This window comes from Ictidomys tridecemlineatus, chromosome 8 (genome assembly GCF_052094955.1).
Source record: "Ictidomys tridecemlineatus isolate mIctTri1 chromosome 8, mIctTri1.hap1, whole genome shotgun sequence".
Classification (NCBI taxonomy): Eukaryota; Metazoa; Chordata; class Mammalia; order Rodentia; family Sciuridae; genus Ictidomys; species Ictidomys tridecemlineatus.
This window is the reverse complement of record NC_135484.1, coordinates 141,028,159-141,045,936: the sequence shown is the minus strand read 5'-3', so window position 1 is coordinate 141,045,936 and position 17,778 is coordinate 141,028,159. Positions and strand designations below refer to the sequence as shown.

The window sequence follows — 17,778 nt, the reverse complement described above, 5'->3', positions numbered from 1 at the left end:
TGGAGCTTTGGGGAAGTGATTGCAACATGAGGACCCTGACCTCAACAGTGGATTAGCCCATTGGTAGCTGAACGGATGATTGGCGGTGACAGAAACTGTAGGCAGGTGGGGTATGGTATGCCTTTCTTTCATGATTTTTTTTGCCTTAATGCAGGTCCCAACAAAGGAGCCATCTGACCATGAACTGAAATCTTTAAGTGGCTCATGTGGAGCATTTTGGTTGCTACAATGAAACGCTAACACACACACACACACACACACACACACACACACACACACCAAGCTTACTTTCTCTACTGAAATCCAAACAGGTTGGCACAATATTCAGAAAGTGTTACATATTTTGAAACTAGATCCATCAGGATTTCACGCCTGGCTAAGTTTGAACAAGCTTCCTAAACCTTCTGAACTGCGAAGATAAGATTGCCTGCTTCGTAGGTTTGAGGGAGTATACTCAATAAGTTGTTTATCATCTTCACTGAAATATAACACAAGAATGAAACTAAGATATGTCCTAATTTAACTAGAAAAGATTTTAAGAGAAAGAAGAGTTTCATGATACAGCTAGGAAATTTAATCTAATGATGTTTTGGAGAGGAGAGGCAAGACTCCTTTACGGTTGATACGTTAATATTGACAGCTTTGTACCATGTACTGAATGAAATCCAATCATGTGTCAGAGACACATATCAGGTCTTTTCCTAATTCTCATGTTTGTTCTGTCCACATTAGTTTGTTCTTTTTTCACAGTAATGCAAATTCTGATTTTTGGATATATATACCTAAATATATCATATAATCTATATATTATATATACATACATACGTACACAAATACTCTAAATGACTGAATGGTCAATGGAAAACCCGTATGTTTTCTTGACCTCTTTCAGAGTGAATTAAGCCAAAATATTTATATTTTCCCACCACATTATGGTTTTTTGCTGGAAAAGCAGTGACATGCGAAGCAGCTTCTAGGTAGCCCCTTAGAAGGGAGCTGATTCATGTCCACTATTGCTTCGACCACCTCCCTTCTCCTTCCTGGTGGCTGAAACACAGTTGCATTGGCTGGAGTTCAGAAAGTCTCCTACACCTTGGGCCACCAGAACGTGCGGAGTGGATCAATGGCACGGGGAGAGAAGAGAGCTTGTGCATTGGACCCCTGATGATCTAGAGCTACCAGGCCACAGTGTATGATCTAACCCTCGGGTCCTTTTATGGAGGGGGTGGGGGCGGAGACAATCTGGAATAAGACACTATTTGGGGTTTTCTGTGACATGCAATTGAATAAAATCTTATTAGTTACATGGCCATTTCCAGTTCCCTTCTAGGGGTAGAATTTCCTAAATTGAGATGTTCTCAATGTATTTGACTTTTTCCATGTTTTTGGTTAGTGACAAGAACAAAATACCATTCTTCCTACTGATATCCATTTATCATTTACCATGAGTCTTTATAGAGTCTGTCTAATTTTGATGTGTGAATTTCACTAACATTGTAATCACTTTTGGGGGGGTACCAAAGAATGAACCCAGGGGCATTTAACCCCTGAGCCATATTCCCAGTGCCACCCTCCCCAACCCCCCACTCCTTTTTTTTGAGACAGGGTCTCACTAAGTTGCTTAGGACCTTGCTAAGTTGCTGAGGCTGGCTTTGAACTCTTGATCCTCCTGCCTCAGCCTCCCAAGCTGCAGGGATTACAGGCGTGTGCCACTGTGCCCAGCTGTGATAACTTTTGAATCTTGAGTTATAGTCATAAAAACATCATAAAACATTATGAGAATAACTCTAACTTTACCCTGTTTACAAAACTCTCATTATGTTGTCATCTGAGCTGAGTAGCTCTCTTTATGGGGGGGGAGGGTCACTAGACATGGGAATTTTTAGATGCTTTCCTTGGAAGGGGTATTAAAGGAAATACATAATTTGAGCAAATCATAATAATGTAAATAAAGGGTCTGGTAAAATGCCTGGCCTGTAGTCAACTCTCACAGAAAAGTGCAGGTGTATGGTAATAGCATAATTCAACCAGGACCCTAAGCCTTTTCCACCAGCTAGAGAGCTTGAACTCTGCTAGAACTGCCAGATGTGCAGTCAGTGTTGTCACAGAAGAAAAGGGGTTCCGCAAGTTTCTGACCAGAAAAGAATCCCTTACCCCAACAATTTCCAGAAGTGGAATAAAAGCTTCACCTTTATTATTGCTCTTATGTTGTTATGATTTCTTAAAGGTCTGGTGATGGCTCAGAGAGGGTCAAAGCATTGCACTTTCCAGGGGCTGCTGTGCATACCCACATACTTTGGAGTAGGTAAGAAGCAATTGAGCCTCTCAACCTGGTGAGTCCAGCCTGTTTGTTTTTGTGACCAAAGAGCAAGTCCCTATTATCCTGACTGCACTATTCCCCACTGTAGCAGCAAATTAAAAAAAAAAAAAAGTATCATTTGAAGAGCTTCAAGATATCCGCCAGGGTACAGTGTGTGGGGCTAATGCAGTGACCCCCATCTCAGCTCCATCTCAAGTCCAGATGCTTAAATGCTGGGACACCTGTCGAGTCAGCCCATGGTGTGAGATCAGCATGCTTCTGCAAAAATGAGAGAAAGGCAAGAGAAATGGGGGTGGGGACTACTTCTTTATGTCCTTGCATTTTGTGTCTATCCCCATGAACCTTCTCTCAGCTGGGAAGAGAGGGAAGGCCAACCCACAGTCTGAGCTCAATCATTTACTTAGCACAGTGACTTTTCTCAGGTTCCCTTTCCTGTTAATAATAATAAGTATAATCATAATAATAAGCTGAGTGACAGGATCTTATGAGAATCAAAAGAAACAATGTGTGAGAAAGGGCCTAACTGACTTCCAACATCCACCCCTCCGACAGTGGAGGGGAGAATCAAGTTTTCTGAGAAGCTACCATCTAATCTGTCCAGTTCATAGCAGTTATTAGGCTCAGCCTGAAGAAGACAGAAAACCAAGCTCCCCTATTTTGAAACCAGTTTTTCAATGAAGATTTGTTGGTTTTGCCACGGTGCCTAGTATATTGCTGGTCATGGTTACTGATACAATGTCAGTCTTCTAATAGGTTTGGCAGAAATACTATAAAGGACTGAATGGTCAATGGAAAACCCGTATGTTTTCTTGATCTCTTTCAGAGTGAATTAAGGCAATGTGACTTTGGATTCCGTAAGGAATACAAAAGATTCTATATCACTCTGTGTCTTATGTCAAGCTGATAAATGCTTTTACCCATCACAGAACCAGGATTTTGGTAGTCAGCAGATTGAATCAGCTTAAAAACATCCTGCTGATCCACAGTCATAAGGACATGAGTGTTCAAAGCATTCTATCCTGAAATGTAAAGATGGACACAAAGTCCCTGAGACTTTTTCCATGAAGAAGTGGGGTTTGTGTCTCCTCCTTTGAATCTGGGCAGGCTCTATGATTGTTTTGCCCAAGCCTTGTAAAACTGGAAGCTTCCATTTCGTCTCTTGGAACACTTTTTCTGACAGCCTTGAAATCCCATAAAAGAAGTCCTAGGCCAGACTGTAGAGACCATGGCATCTCTCTTGACAATAGTCTGAGATCGATTTTGTCTTCAATTGCCTTTGCTGTACTAGCTTCTTATGGCTCCTTATACAAATTGCCACCATCTTGGTTCTTACAGCAAGACATCCTTGTTTTCTGATACTTCTGGAGGTCAGAAATTCAAAGTCAGTTTCACTAGGCAGGACCAAGGTGTCAGCAAAGCCTTGCCCCCTCCAGGATTCTAGAGGAGATCTGTTTCTGACCTTTTCCAAGCAACGAGAGCTGTGTTCTAGGGTTTGCTTGTTTCTTGCCCTCTTCCACCATCTTCAAAGCCCCCAAAGGAACATCTGTGTCAGTCCTCACGTGGCTGCCTTCTTTGCTGTAGTTAAATCTCCCTCTTTCTCTGCCCTCCCAAGGTCATTACTGATGACCTTCAGGGCCCACCTAGATAACTTCAGATCATTTCTCCAGCTGATGATCCTTAGTCACATCTGCAAAATTGCTTTTGCAATATAAGCTAACACTCAGGAGTTCCTTAGGATGTAGATATCTTTGGGGGCCATTATTCAACTCACCATACTCTCCAAGGTACCAGACCCTTGAATGAAGTTGTCATGGATCATCCCAATTAGCCCACCTGCCAACTGAATCCACCACCACCAAGTAACCAGTAGGTGCCATGCAGGACAAAAGAACCATCCAACCAAGACCAGCCCAGACTCTTGACCCACAAAGTCACGAGATATAATAAAAAATCTTGGTTGTCGTAAGCAAAAAGTGTTGGATTATTTGTAATGCAGCCAACTGGAACAAGCACCCGTGGATCTGTCTGGGTTGATCTTTTCCACTCTCTCTGCCCCGGTTCATCCCGTGATAGAAGCACCTCTCTGAGATGGCCATCAGGGCCAAGAACACTGGGAGGATTGTTCTGCACTCCTCCAGGACCCCTGCGTGAGATGGGACCACAAAGGGGTCTGGTGCTTCTACTTTGTGAATGGGGTGGGTTCTAAGCAGTTGAAAACCAGCCCTCGGCCTCTTTCCCATTTGCTCTCCACCTCTACTTTTCTTCACTCTTTCCCTCCATGTCTGAAGTAGGGGCGTAGGTCCGAGGAGAAGCCATTTAGTTTCCCTTCCTTCCTTACTTCATTCTCAAGTCACAAGCCGGAACAAGTTGATGACATACCTGCCGGACAGCTGCCACCACAGCAGATCTTCCCACCCCCAGCTCCAGCGGGTCCCTCTTTGGGCCTGCAGGAGCCTGTCAGGGTGTTTTTAATATCGTAGACGATGAGCTGTCCTAATAGCCTTTGCCCTCCCCGTATCGCTGTGGGAACAAGGCATGCTTTCTAATTTTCTTGTTTGGAAGACCGAAATCCTTGATGCGGACTCGGAGACATGCTGTGTTAATAAACACTCCTAAACACTTTAAACCACTCAAGAGTCTGTTAAAAATTACAAAGGACTTTCCAGATGAATGACCAAGTTTGTTTATTGGAGCTGGACTCAGGACATCTTGTTCCCAGTGATGCACCTCATTTCTTCATTGGCACAGATCATACATTTACTTAGAGAGACGTCATGTCCCCATGAGTGCACAGGTAAAAGGGACGTTGGAGTGGAAGTTGGATGTCAGTCATCGCAGACTAACCCTGGACACCCTAAGAATCCTACTACCTATAGCCCTGTCCCCTGGAGCCCTCGCTAATCCTCAATCCGCCTTCAGATTGGCAGCTGATAAGAGTTTAAGGCAATCTCCTACCAGAGTGTTTGCATTTGCATTTACTTAGATGATATTTGAAATCTGAAGAAAGTGAATATTATTTACTAGTGTACTTGTGGACAGGAGGGGGTATTTTGAAGATGGGCATAAAAGAATACTATCTGTTGAAGGAACAAATGGAGAGAGACCCCCACACTCAGCAAGCCAGACTCCCATATTGATTTGCAATGTGCCCATAGGTTTAAACCCATGTACTGAATTTCAAAATGAAAGGTTGGAAGCAAACCGCAGAAATCATTTTGAAGAGTGGGTCTTAGTCACATTTTTTCCCTCCTCAGGTAAAGCCTAATGAGGTCAGAGGGATACTGAGGGCTAAGAGAGAACTCCCTATCTATCTACTTTAAAAACTCCTCAATTCTGCCTCATGCAAATATTTGGAGCAGGCCACCTGTGCCAACCTCAGAGCTTGATTTGTGGGTATAGTGCCCATCATCCTGGGGCTGAGGTTTCCCAGGACACTGGACTTGGAGTTTGTTAATTGTTTAGATGCAGTGTGCCCCAAAAGCTCACGTGTGAGACAATGCAAGAAGGTTTGGAGGAGAAATGATTGGGTCATAGCCTTAACCTAATCAGTGAATTAAACCCTAATGGGATTAACTGAGTGGTAACTGGAAGCAGGTGGGGTGTGGCTGGAGGAAGTGGTTGGTTGGGGGCATGACTATGGGGTATATATTTTGTATCTGGAGGGTAGAGACTCTCTCTGCTTTCTGATCATCATGAGAGCTGCTTCCCTCTGCCATGTGCTTCTGCCTCACCTGGAGCCTTAGGGAATGGAGCCTACTATGGATGGAGAGGTCAACCATGAATCCCTAAATAAAAATTTCCTCCTCTACAGTTGTTCTAGTCAGGTCCTTTAGTCACACAGCGAAGGGGAAAAAAACTGATTAAAACAGAACTGTAAAACCTGGGAAATCCAGGCAAACTGGGACAAGTGGGTCACCCCTCTACCATTCCAGCATTATTGGTAGCAAGTGGAAAATGAATTAAAAACATGGATTCACAGCTGTGAGTCATGCTTCGAAAACAGGAGAAAGCTGCTCCACTTGGAATAGTTAAAGAAAGTTTTCCCCAAAAGAGACACCCAGGTCAATATTAAAATAATCAGTAAAATCCAGATAATAATGCACAAGGAAAAAAAAGTGTTCTAAGAAAAGCCATGAGCATGTGAAAGCTTTGATACTAGAAAGAAAACATGATTCGGTCCTTAACAACTAGAGTCCGAAAAGAAGAAAGATATTGCCTCAGGCCAGAATGTGAAGGACTTTGTACATAGTACTGTTGTTCCTTGATAGCCACAGGGCATTGGTTCCAGGGCCTCCACAAATCTGTGGATGCTCAAATCCCTTATATAAAATGGCACAGTATTTGCATATAACCTACCCACATCCTCTTGTATACTTTAGATCATCTCTAGATTACTTAAAATAGCTAGTACAATATATAGTACAAATATAATGTCTAATACAAGTGCTGTACTAGCTGTTTTACTGTATTGTTTAGAGAATAATCACAAGGAAAAAAAGTCTGAGCATATTGAACATTTAAAAAAATGGTATTTTGTTTGTTTGTTTGTTTTTTGTACTAGGGATTGAACCCAAGAGCACTTTACCACTGAACTACACCCTCTCCCTTTTCTTATATTTTGAGAGTGGGTCTCACTAAGTTGCTTAGGACCTTACTAAGTCGCTGAGGCTGGCTTTGAACTTGCTATTCTCCTGCCTCAGCCTCCTCAGTCACTGGGACCACAGACCCGCACCACTGTGCCCACCTTAAAAAATATATTTTTATTTATGGCTGGATGTATCTGAGAATGCAAAACCCAGTCAGTCATCTGTATCACAGAAGCGATGGGAAGTCATTGAAAGGCTTTAAGAAAGAAAATAAATTCCACATAACGATTAGGTTTTGCTAAAGGACTCTGCAGCCAAGCTGTCCATTTTTGAGAGGTTGCCAACTCTACTCCACACTTGTCTCCGAACCAGGGCCCTTTTTCAGACACAGTGAAGCAAGCTTCTCCTCTTTTTGGTATCAGCAGAGTTAAAATGCGTGGAAGGGAGCCAGTTTTGGATCCGCATGAACTGCGGTTACACACTTCGTAGCTATTTGAGAGCATGTGGGAATCAGCCTGCTCATCCCAGACCGTGAGAAGGCTGAACTCCTACTCTGGTGCAGCACATCCTGAACCCCAGGTTCCCAATTATTTCTCCACATTTACACGGCTTTCTGGAACCTTCCACCATGGACAGGTTTCTTTCATCCTCATCCTTTCCAAATGGGTCAGTCTAATGGAAGCCAAAATTCTCTTAGGTCCCTGCTTCTCAAAGTGTGATCCCAGCACATCAGCATTTGAATCACCTGAAAGCTGGTCAGAAATGTGAACCCTTGGGTGGATTTACTGAATCAGAACTTCTGGGGTGGGGTCCAGACCCTCCAGGTGATTCTTGATGACACTGGTGTCCGAGAAACACTGTCCTGGGCAAAACATTGCCCGTGGCTCCTGCAACCCACACTGCTTGCTCCTCATCGCACAGACCAGGAAAAGTGAGGACCACTCCAGATCAGGACTCCTCTCCACATCCTCCTCTTTCTGAATCCTTCCCTCACCTTGTGGTCAGCTCTGGTCCATTGGCCTCACTCACTGCAGAGCAGCTGGCCTCTCCTGAGGTCACCTGCTTTCCCACTTGATCCAACAGTCTGCATTTAGCCTCTCCTATCAAAACTCCAAATTCCCTCTATCCCTTGACCTTGCACTCGCTTCACTTCTCTGGTTCTGATGTAATTCTGCTCTCTCAGCCTGGTTCCCAGACTGCTGAGCTGCATGCATTACAGTAAATCACGTAACTGGCATTTAATTGGCGCCACCACTCTACACCCAGAGCATCCTGCACCTCTTCCCCTCCTCCCTTCCTTCCTTCTTTCCTTCCTTCCTTTTCCACACTGGTTGGCTTCCTATTGAATTCTCTCCATTCAAAGGCCAATTCCTCCTGGAACAGACAGTGACCAGCTCCACCCCCCCACACACACAAGGCTTATTCTCACTAAGTCTGAGATGGAGGATTTCAATCGTTTTTCTTGCAGGCTAAAGGCCTTTGTGTTTTTCTTGTCGTGCTCCTCAGCAGCTTTGGGTTCTTCATTTACCCTTTTAAAATGTGCTAGCCTTTTAAAAATCTTTGCCAGGGTCATATTTCAGTGATCCTTTTGAGTTTCTTGCAGTCACTCCGGGTGAAGGGCCTTTTCTTTCCAGGTCTATCACATTTGGGAGATGTCCCTACTTCTTGGTTAAATATAGTTACCAGGATGTGGCCAATCCTTATAATTGGTCAAGGAATTTTTAGAGGGTGAGACCCGAGAGGTTGGGACTTTTTAAAGTTGTCTTGGCAGTTCTGTCAATCAAGCAGCTTTGATGCACCACTAGCCCAAAGTTTAGGAAAAACTTTTGGCGTTGAATTCCAGAAACTCCCTCTATCTCAAATAATCAATTATCCATTCAAAGATGACGGGGGGGGGGGGGGGGGAGGAAATGCCAAATGAGAACAGAAATTTTCTTTGATATATAACCAGAAAATGAAATCAGAATATTTCTTTTTTGGTTCATTGCCCCAGATTATAGAGTTTCTCAAGCCTCATGGTATTTTTAATGTGTAATTTCAAACAGAAACATAAGTAGGCAAACAATTTAGTAACACATCTTATCTCATTTAAGTAGCATCACAGGAAAAAAAAGTCATTTTAAAAACATTTGGGGCTAGATGTTCTTACATCTCAACAAAAAAAAAAAACATTGCTTTGAAGTTATTGTTAAAAATCCACCTTTGGGATTTTCGATGGGGAAATTCTCTTTTGAAATCTGTCCCTAGTATAAGAACCATTTCTTGCTGCTTTTCCTCATCGAAGATAACTATAAATTCTAGAAATAGCACAAGAGACAACCAAGAAAGAATTATGAAAAAATGGAAAGATGAAAGTCATATGGTTTGGGGCCCAGAACTGGAGGAACATCTCAGGGGCAGGACATCTGAAGTCCCATCAGATACAAGAAGGCAATCCAGACCCAGGCTGGGTCCCAACTCCAGCCTAGCAACAGAAGGCAGCTAGCACAGCCCCACTCCCCCACAAGGATGAGCAGAAGTCACTCCAACAACTGGAGTGATAGCCACCATCCACCACCACCACAAAGGGATTGGATCCCAGAGACCCACTAATGATAAGCCACCAGGAGGGATGCTCTTCTGTTCTGCATGGCCTTAGTCTCATCTTCTCCATAGAGAGATACCACAGCTGCCCTACAACAAGTCCCTGCCCACAGAAGCTCCCTCTCCACCCCACACTGGAAACTCCCATTCCTCCCAAGGTCTATCATGGAGGAGGCTCACCTGGGGAAGTTGCTCAGCTCTGGGGCTGGCCCCAGCAGGCACCAGTAAGGGTCTTGCTGGCAGCATGTAACCAAGTAGATATTAACTCAGTAAAGACTCAGAAAATTAGATGACCACTGCAATCAAATTAGACAAGGTGCTAGGAACTAACCTATACTGGGTGATGACCTACAGAAGTAAAAAATTTCAATCAGGCTGGGTGTCATGGTGCACACCTATAATCCTAGTGGCTCAGGAAGCTGAGGCAGGAGGAGATCAAGTTCAAGGCCAGCCTCAACAACTTAGCAAGGTGCTAAGCAACTAAGCAAGACCCTGTCTCAAAATACAAACTAAAAAGGGCTGCGGTTGTGGCTCAGGAATTAAGTGCCCCTGTGTTCAATCCACAGTATAAAAAGAAGAAGAAGAAGAATTAAATGAGACCTTTGAGCCCCTTAAGATAAAAGCCAAAATGCTCGACTCACAACAACATCCAATGAATTCAATGTTGGTATCATTTGAAAGGATTTTAAAGCAACTGTCATAAAATCACTTCAGTGATAGATTTTACAGATTCTCTTAAAACAAAGAATCAGAAAATCTCAGCAAAGAGATGGAAGTTACTTTTGTCAAACCAAATGGAAATTATAGACCCTAAAAATAGAATGAACACTAACATCTATCTAGCTGCCAGATATCCAAGAAAAAATGCCCCCCTCCATTTTCATTTTTCATGATGCATTTTGTAGCTCCAGCTTCCAGTGCCCAACCAAGCTTTCTAGATGAATAGAACCCAAATACTTCAACTTTTCTCTGGAATTCTAGATTCCAATATTGTACAACACTCCAACGAGTGGTATACATGAAGATAAGGGAAACCTTTACAGTAGAAATGGAGTAACTTCTAAAGCACCAATGAACAGAAATTCTCTCTACACATTTTTCAAGGATTCTGAACCTCACCGATGGTCATCATGGTTTGGGTGAGATACCTGTCACAACCGCAGAGACCAAGCCCACACCCGCTGGTTCTGGTTTGGTGTGTCTCCCTTGGGCCCTGAGCTCATGTGTTCAGCAAGTGTCCGCAGGGAAATGGAGGAAGCCATTCTGTGGCTTGAGGTGGGAGAACCAAACTGGAGAATTCCATCATTTGTGGATGGGAGTCTCATCTTTGGTCCTTTGAACAAAGCCACCCCTTTGAGTTCTAAAAGCAAGATGCATTAGTGACCCTCACTGGGGTCATCACAACACTGTACTCTATACCTCAAAAGCTGGAATTAAAGACTTTGAAAGTTTTCCTACTAAAAAAAATGATAGACCTTTGAGATGTGTTTAATCTGACTGAAATATTGCATTATGTATCCATGTCTCCAAACATCACATTACCCCGTGGACATGGATAGTTTTTATGTATCAGCTAAAAAAAATGAATTTAAATTTTTCAAAAAGGAAAGGGGAGCAAAGAAAGGCCTAATGAGGGAAAACCAATCAATAAATGTGTTAAATATATGAACCAAAAAAGATATGGCAATCTCAAAACTTATATAGCATATGCTTTTTTGTAAGGCACATCAGAGGACAGTTACCTGTGCTGTGGACTTCTCCAAATCATTTCTTTAAAATAATAGGTTCTGAAATAGCAGAAGCCTAATAATATGGCTATATTACGTTGAACAAGGTGACTAGTAAAACATATTTCGTAGCACATTGAAATTATTATTTCCTATACTCTTCGGTGATATTTCTCTCCAAATTTAATCATAAGCCCCATATTTTAACAACTTAGAATGTTCACGACTAACAGCTAAAAATGCATGCAAAATATTGGGACTGCAGCTATAGTCTATAGTCAGTGGTAGAATGCTTGCCTACCACGTATGAGACACTAGGTTGGATCTTCAGCAGCACATAAAAATAAATTTTAAAAAAATAAAAGTGTTGTGTTCGTCTATAACTAATTTTTTAAATGCTGGTAAAATATTAATTTGAACATGCATGCATTATTTGAGGGATACTGGAGTCTTTGGACTGGACCTTGATCTTGTGCTAAACAATTGTTTAGCTCTTGGACCCACCTATACCTGATCAAAACCACAAACCCAATTTGAGAGGGTTCTCAATTAGCAATCCATTTTCATTTTCATCCATCAACCTTAGTAAATGGTAAATACAGAGGGGCTGCAGCACCATTTTATAGACTCAAAAGAGAGTCGGTAACCGACCTTTTCAGGTCCTCATTTCTCACTTTATAAATGACTGTCTTCTTTTAAGGGGAAAAATAGGCTCTGGTGGCTGAACAAATTTCCATGAAGGTAAATGTCTGATGGAAGGATGCTCCTAAATAACATGTTCCCAGATTTGATCAGCTTGTTTTGTCTGGCAAATGAATTATGTAAACCTTATCCACCAGAAACCGTTTCAAGTCAATTAATTGTTGTAATTACTTAAGATTTCTTTTTAATGAATATGGCTCTCCGGGGATTCCATGATATCCTGTCATCTGTAGGGCCTGATAAATGAAATGTGATTTGTGGCTTGCTGCAAACTGAACCCTTGTACTTGGGCAATGTCTGCTTCCTGCGTGCTCACTAAATGGAAGAAATGCCCTTGATGGAAGCAGGGACCTTCTTTACCAACAGTTCCCAGTTAGCGGGAAAGCCCAGAGGCTGAATTGCCTGCGCTCACCTCTCCTCCATCCCTTCAGAAAGGAATTGGCCACGCCCACATGGTCTCTGTGAAGCTGCGCATTCTAATCATTATCAGCCATTTCATCTGTCTCCGTTAGGCTCAATAAATTGAGGTCTCAACAGCTATTTGGAAATGTTATCGGAAACTAATACAGAAAGGGAAGGATTATTTTTTTCAGCCCTCCTCTCCCTCTCCACTCTCATATTTTTAAGAATTCCTCTCTCCGAGAGTTCACAAAATAGGGTCTCTCTCTCCTCTTTCGTGGATGCCCCAATTGCAAATGATGTGTAAACTAGATTACAGGCTGTAGATAAAGAAGTCTAAAATAGCACAAGAAAGTTCTTCAAATCAAAACCCCAATTTTCTGAATACAGGCACCATCTGCGCTAGCAAGTGAAATTCCAAATAAGGCACGATTCTTACACTTACCTGTTGTCTCCGGTGGTTTTATTTTTCCCCAGCAAAATCCCACCCCCAATAAAATAATGTTTTTCTGGGACATTTTTACTTGTTAAGCAGCACTATCATAAAGAGATTTCTAGCCAAAATATATAAAGAGGATTGAAATAAATGAACATTAGTGAACCCATAAAACTCACGTAAAACAGTTCGCTCTCTTCATTGTCTCAATTTAAATATTTAATTTACAATTGAAACCAATCATATTGGGAATGCTGCAAGTATATGTTTCTTTTGAAATCTATCAATTTTTCTGGAATTTATTTCACTGGATTTTGTGAAACTGGATTACAATGCCTGTCTATGACAAAGTGTGTCAACCAGAATTCTGGGAAGTAATCAGTTACTTCTCCTAACTATTTAAGCAACATTTGTTGATTCAATGTGAATTATTGTTATCTTCTTTATTGCAGGCTATTATCTTTTCCTGACAAATTCAGGAGTTCTAATCCAAACTTGAACAGGAAAGATGGTGTTGTGAACAAAATTTGATTTAAGACTATGAGACTTTCCACAGCAGATTATATTAAGATACTTTCTTGATACAGCAGAGTACCTTAAAATCATGACTCCAGGAAAATTTAGAAATATCATAAATGTGAGATTCAGAAATATACGAAAGCATTCATTCGATCCATAAACACTACTGAGCGGCTTATGACAAGGTAGGGACTTGGCTAGACCTTTTGGTCACAAGGTCAACCATAACATTGATAGCCCCATTTATTGAATGCTTATCACATGACAAGCCCTGTCCTCAGTGTTTTGCAAGCAAACCAGTCCCTAGCCACAAAATCTCACTGAGCCTTTAAATTGCCCTTTCTTAGAATAAAGATTAGGCAACAGGAGAGACCAGCTAGAACACAATATGCAGCTTCTATTGACTGCCCGTGTAATAGGGGCCCCAGATTCCTCCCCATCTATTCTAATCCAGATGCAACAGTTATTTATTTATTATCTATCACCTGTGCTGTCATTTATTATCTTTTCCCATTAAGAACCCATTGATGGGCGTTTACACAATTAGTATGCTAATTGCAAAGAGCTGTACCAGTTCTGGTCTTCATATCAGCAATAAATAGCTGTGTGACTTTTGGTTCATTATAGAAAACTCCTTATCTCTGTTTCTTCATCTGCCAAATGCAAATAATACCCACAATGATGATGATGATAATGGTGGTGGTAATACCTACCTCTTTGGATTTGTGTGAAGAAGTAAATGGCTTGATCCATTATCAGCATCTTATGCCTGAAACAGAGTAAGTCATCAATAAATGGTGCGTTGCTGCTGTGTTAACATCCCCGTCTATGAACGAGTTACCATTTGAATTTTACCAATGAGAAAATAGAGCCACAGATAAGTTAATATTCCCAATAATATGTGGCTAGAATAGAACTTAAATTCAGGAAAGAATTCTTTATCCAAACCAATGACTGCTTCTTTGATAAATAGTTGTAAAAAATTCCGTAGCATATCAAGAGGAGGTCTTATTTATTTATCAGTTCTTTTCCTCCTCCTCCTCCTCTTCAACATCATTATCATCCATAATCACAGGCATGAATTGCAATCCCAGGTGATGTGAATACACTAGGAACATGGGATTTAATATTATTTTAGTTAGATGACACTTTTCATTCCTAGAGATTACAGAAGGATAGAGAGATGGTAAAAAAAAAATGATAATCCTTAAATTTTTTTTTTAAGTTTGTATTACTGGTTTAGATGTATGATTGAATTGATCAAATAACTTGCCTAAGGTCACACAGAAAAATGGTTAACTAGGACCTTCTGTTTGTCAAAATCTTGTTAGAAGGGTCAATGGGCTTTTTCTTCTCCCTATTGTGCTCTTCTAAGCCCCTTTTGACTGATGGCATCTACAGTTTCATACAAGTTCCCTCTCATTTCACTTCTCTCTAAATGTCCTTCTGAGACTTCTCTCCCTCCTCGTTTTTCAGACACATTTCAAAGTTTTGTTGTCAAATCCACAGAGTAAACTTGCATTTTTAAATTAAAATTGTATTAAGCCTATAAATTAAAGAAAATTTAACATAGGTATCCTAAGCTCTCAGTTACCACCCAACAACTTTTTCTTTCTTTTGTCAACTTTACTTACCTTATTATATGTTTTTAAATTTTCTTTAGGTAGAGCCTGAACATTTCTGGTTCAAAATTTTCTAGGAAGTTACTGGAGATACTTTACTATTGTAAAGTTTTCATTTTCCATTAGATTTTCTAACTGATAACTACCAATACTCAGGAAAGTATCAATGCTAATTTCTTTAAAAAGTTTTAACCTGAAAGCCAAATTTATAGTTGTCCCATCCAGTATATTCTTCCCCTTTTCTTGGTCACATGACTACCCAGATTTCCCAGCTTTGGGGCTGAGGTTCAGACCCTGGGAAACATATTCAGGAGCCTGTCAGGTAGAAGAAGATGGGAGGCACAATGGGGAGAGTAGATCTACTTTATTTGGAGGCAGCAACAGCCTATGGCCCCCAGCATTCAGGCCCCTTTTCCCTCTGCATACTTCAATAGGCCTTTTTCATATGCAGGCCAGACAAGAAAGGCCAACAGGTTACATAGGTGAACCTAAGCTCACAAGCAAATGTTTTATGACCTTGAGTACATACATGACTTTGACTATATACTTAAAAAAAAAAAAAAAGAGCTCACCAGAGTCCTTGGAGAGGGAGCTATATCCAGCCATCTTCAGCCTGTCCAACACCAGCCCAGCCCACTTTGCAGGGATGTCTAGGCAGGTAACACCATTCTGCTGATGGGACATGAAATAGACTTGGTATATGCAACTTCTGAGACATCTTCAAAATGTTTGTGTTTTTCTCCTGAAACGCAGACTTCAGAGGAATCCCCTTTATCCACAGAGAAAGAAATAAACAGTCTCAAGCAAGAGTTAGCAAAAATGGCCCATGGGCCAAATCTGACCTGTAGCTTGATTTTTTTTTTTTTTGTATGTCCCTTGCACTAAAAATGGTTTTATTCTTTTAATTGGTTGTGAAAAGATAGAAAGAATCAAAGAGAGGAGAAGGAAGAAAGAAGGAAGAGAGGGAGGGAGAAAATATGAAAGAAAATATTGCACAGACTGTGCATTGGAAAGCCTAAAATATTTACATATTTACTTTCTGAACCATGACATCAACTCTGTTTATGTCTGTTCTGAAGAACTATTGGACAGAAAGCTGAAACAAAGTGTCTTTGTTTCCCCATATAGAGCAGAGCAGTTCTAGAATTCTTAACCACTAACCTCTGGACTGTTGTGAGAAATAAAAATAAATTTCTATTTTATTTATCTATTATATTCAGGGTCCCCTTGTAAAAAAAAATCATTAATCAGTCAATTAATCAACTAATCTAATTAGTTTTAACAGCACTTAAATTGATCTCTTGCAATTTTTGGACTATCAATAAATTTTTTTCCCCACAATAACAAACATACTACCTCTTAGTGTCTTTGTTTTCCTTCCTTTAATAGTTGGGACTTTCAGGACAATACAAACTGAAAATGGCAAAAACATTCATGTTTTATTCTTAATTATAAATGGCAAAACCTCTTTTAACTGCCTCATATACCATTGCTTTTGGTTATAGATATTTTTTATCCACCGTAAGCATATTCAGAAAAATTATTCAGTGGTTTTTCCTGTTTTTGACTTATCTTTTTCAAACTTCAGTATCAAGGTTATTAACTTTTGTGAAAGGAACCTGAAAGCTTTTCATCTATGCTTAGAGACTGTGAAGCCTGGGAACGAACTATGATTTGAAAATATGACAGAAGTTTTGTTAAAAGAATCTAGCATTTTAGTACTTTATTTATTCTTTTAGAGAATCTTTAAATAACATTTCAAAAGCTTTTTAAACCTCATCCATGATTATATTCAGTTATATCTATTTCTTGGATTACTTGTGATAATTCATATTCTCTTCATTCATTTTGCCAAAGCATTCAAGTCATTAGAGACTATATGATATGTCACATTATTTTTAAATTATTTGATTTTTCTCACTTTTGATCAAAGTACCACATATTTTGTTTCTTTATCTTCACTTGTTTTCATTTTGCTGTTGTATATCAGAATTTTCAGAAATTGGTAGATTCTTAATTTTTTTTCAAAGGGCATGCTTTTGGATTTAATAATATATTTTATTTTTGTTTTCTAATATTTATTTTGTGTGTGCTTATCTGTATACTTTTCTTCTACTTTTATTGGGTATATTTGTTTCTAAATTTTTAATGAATAGATTAATGCTTACATTTTTCTTTGTTTTTTTTCTTTTTTTTTTATTAGTTGTTCAAAACATTACAAAGCTCTTGATATATTATATTTCATACATTTGATTCAAGTGGATTATGAACTCCCATTTTTCCCCGTATACAGATTGCAGAATCACATCGGTTACACATCCACGTTCTTTGTTTCTTAATAATGAAAACTTTTAATGCTACAGATTTGCTTCAGACTATATTATTCACATCCTATAAGTTTCTATTTTTGGTTTTGTTTTGTTTTGTGTTCGGCATCGGTGGTGAACTCAGGGTCACTTAACCAAGAGCCACATCCCCAGTTTATTCTTTTGTAATTGTGGATGGACACAATATATTTATTTTTATATTTGTATGTGGTGCTGAGGCTCGAACCCAGTGCCTCACACATGCCAGGCAAGCGCTCTGCCACTGAGCCACAACCCCAACCCACCAGTCCACTTTTTATGCTTGTTTTTGTTTTTTGTAATTTTGAGACAGGGTCTCACTAAGTCCTTAGAGCCTCATCAAGTTGCTGAGCTGGGCCTCGAACTTGGAATCTCCTGCAACTTCCTGAGTTGCTGGGACTACAGGCATATGCCCTTCTTTATTTTAAGATAATGGTGTGTTGTAGTTTGAGTTTCCCTGAAAGCAAACATTGAGCATGGATTAGGGTGTAGAAAGTTATCTGTGATGTGACCTGGGCAGTATAAGTAAGCAGATGGGT

The 17,778-nt window shown here is 40.3% G+C and overlaps 2 long non-coding RNA genes across 2 annotated transcripts in view; both read right to left on the bottom strand.

Moving 5' to 3' along the window:
• The window catches only part of LOC144365911 (uncharacterized), a 76,388-nt gene extending 60,620 nt beyond the window's left edge, over positions 1-15,768 (bottom strand). Inside the window, exons 1-2 of the long non-coding RNA XR_013424634.1 lie at positions 15,467-15,768; positions 13,986-14,041 (exon numbers count right to left, since the gene is read on the bottom strand). This is a non-coding gene — a long non-coding RNA (uncharacterized LOC144365911). The remainder of the gene's footprint in view (positions 1-13,985; positions 14,042-15,466) is intronic.
• On the bottom strand, positions 2,173-4,897 carry LOC144366349 (uncharacterized). The gene is made up of 2 exons (XR_013425412.1): positions 4,700-4,897; positions 2,173-2,578 (listed from the first exon to the last, which is right to left on the bottom strand). It is a non-coding gene; the product is annotated as an uncharacterized LOC144366349 (long non-coding RNA).
• Positions 15,769-17,778: the final 2,010 nt, after the last annotated feature.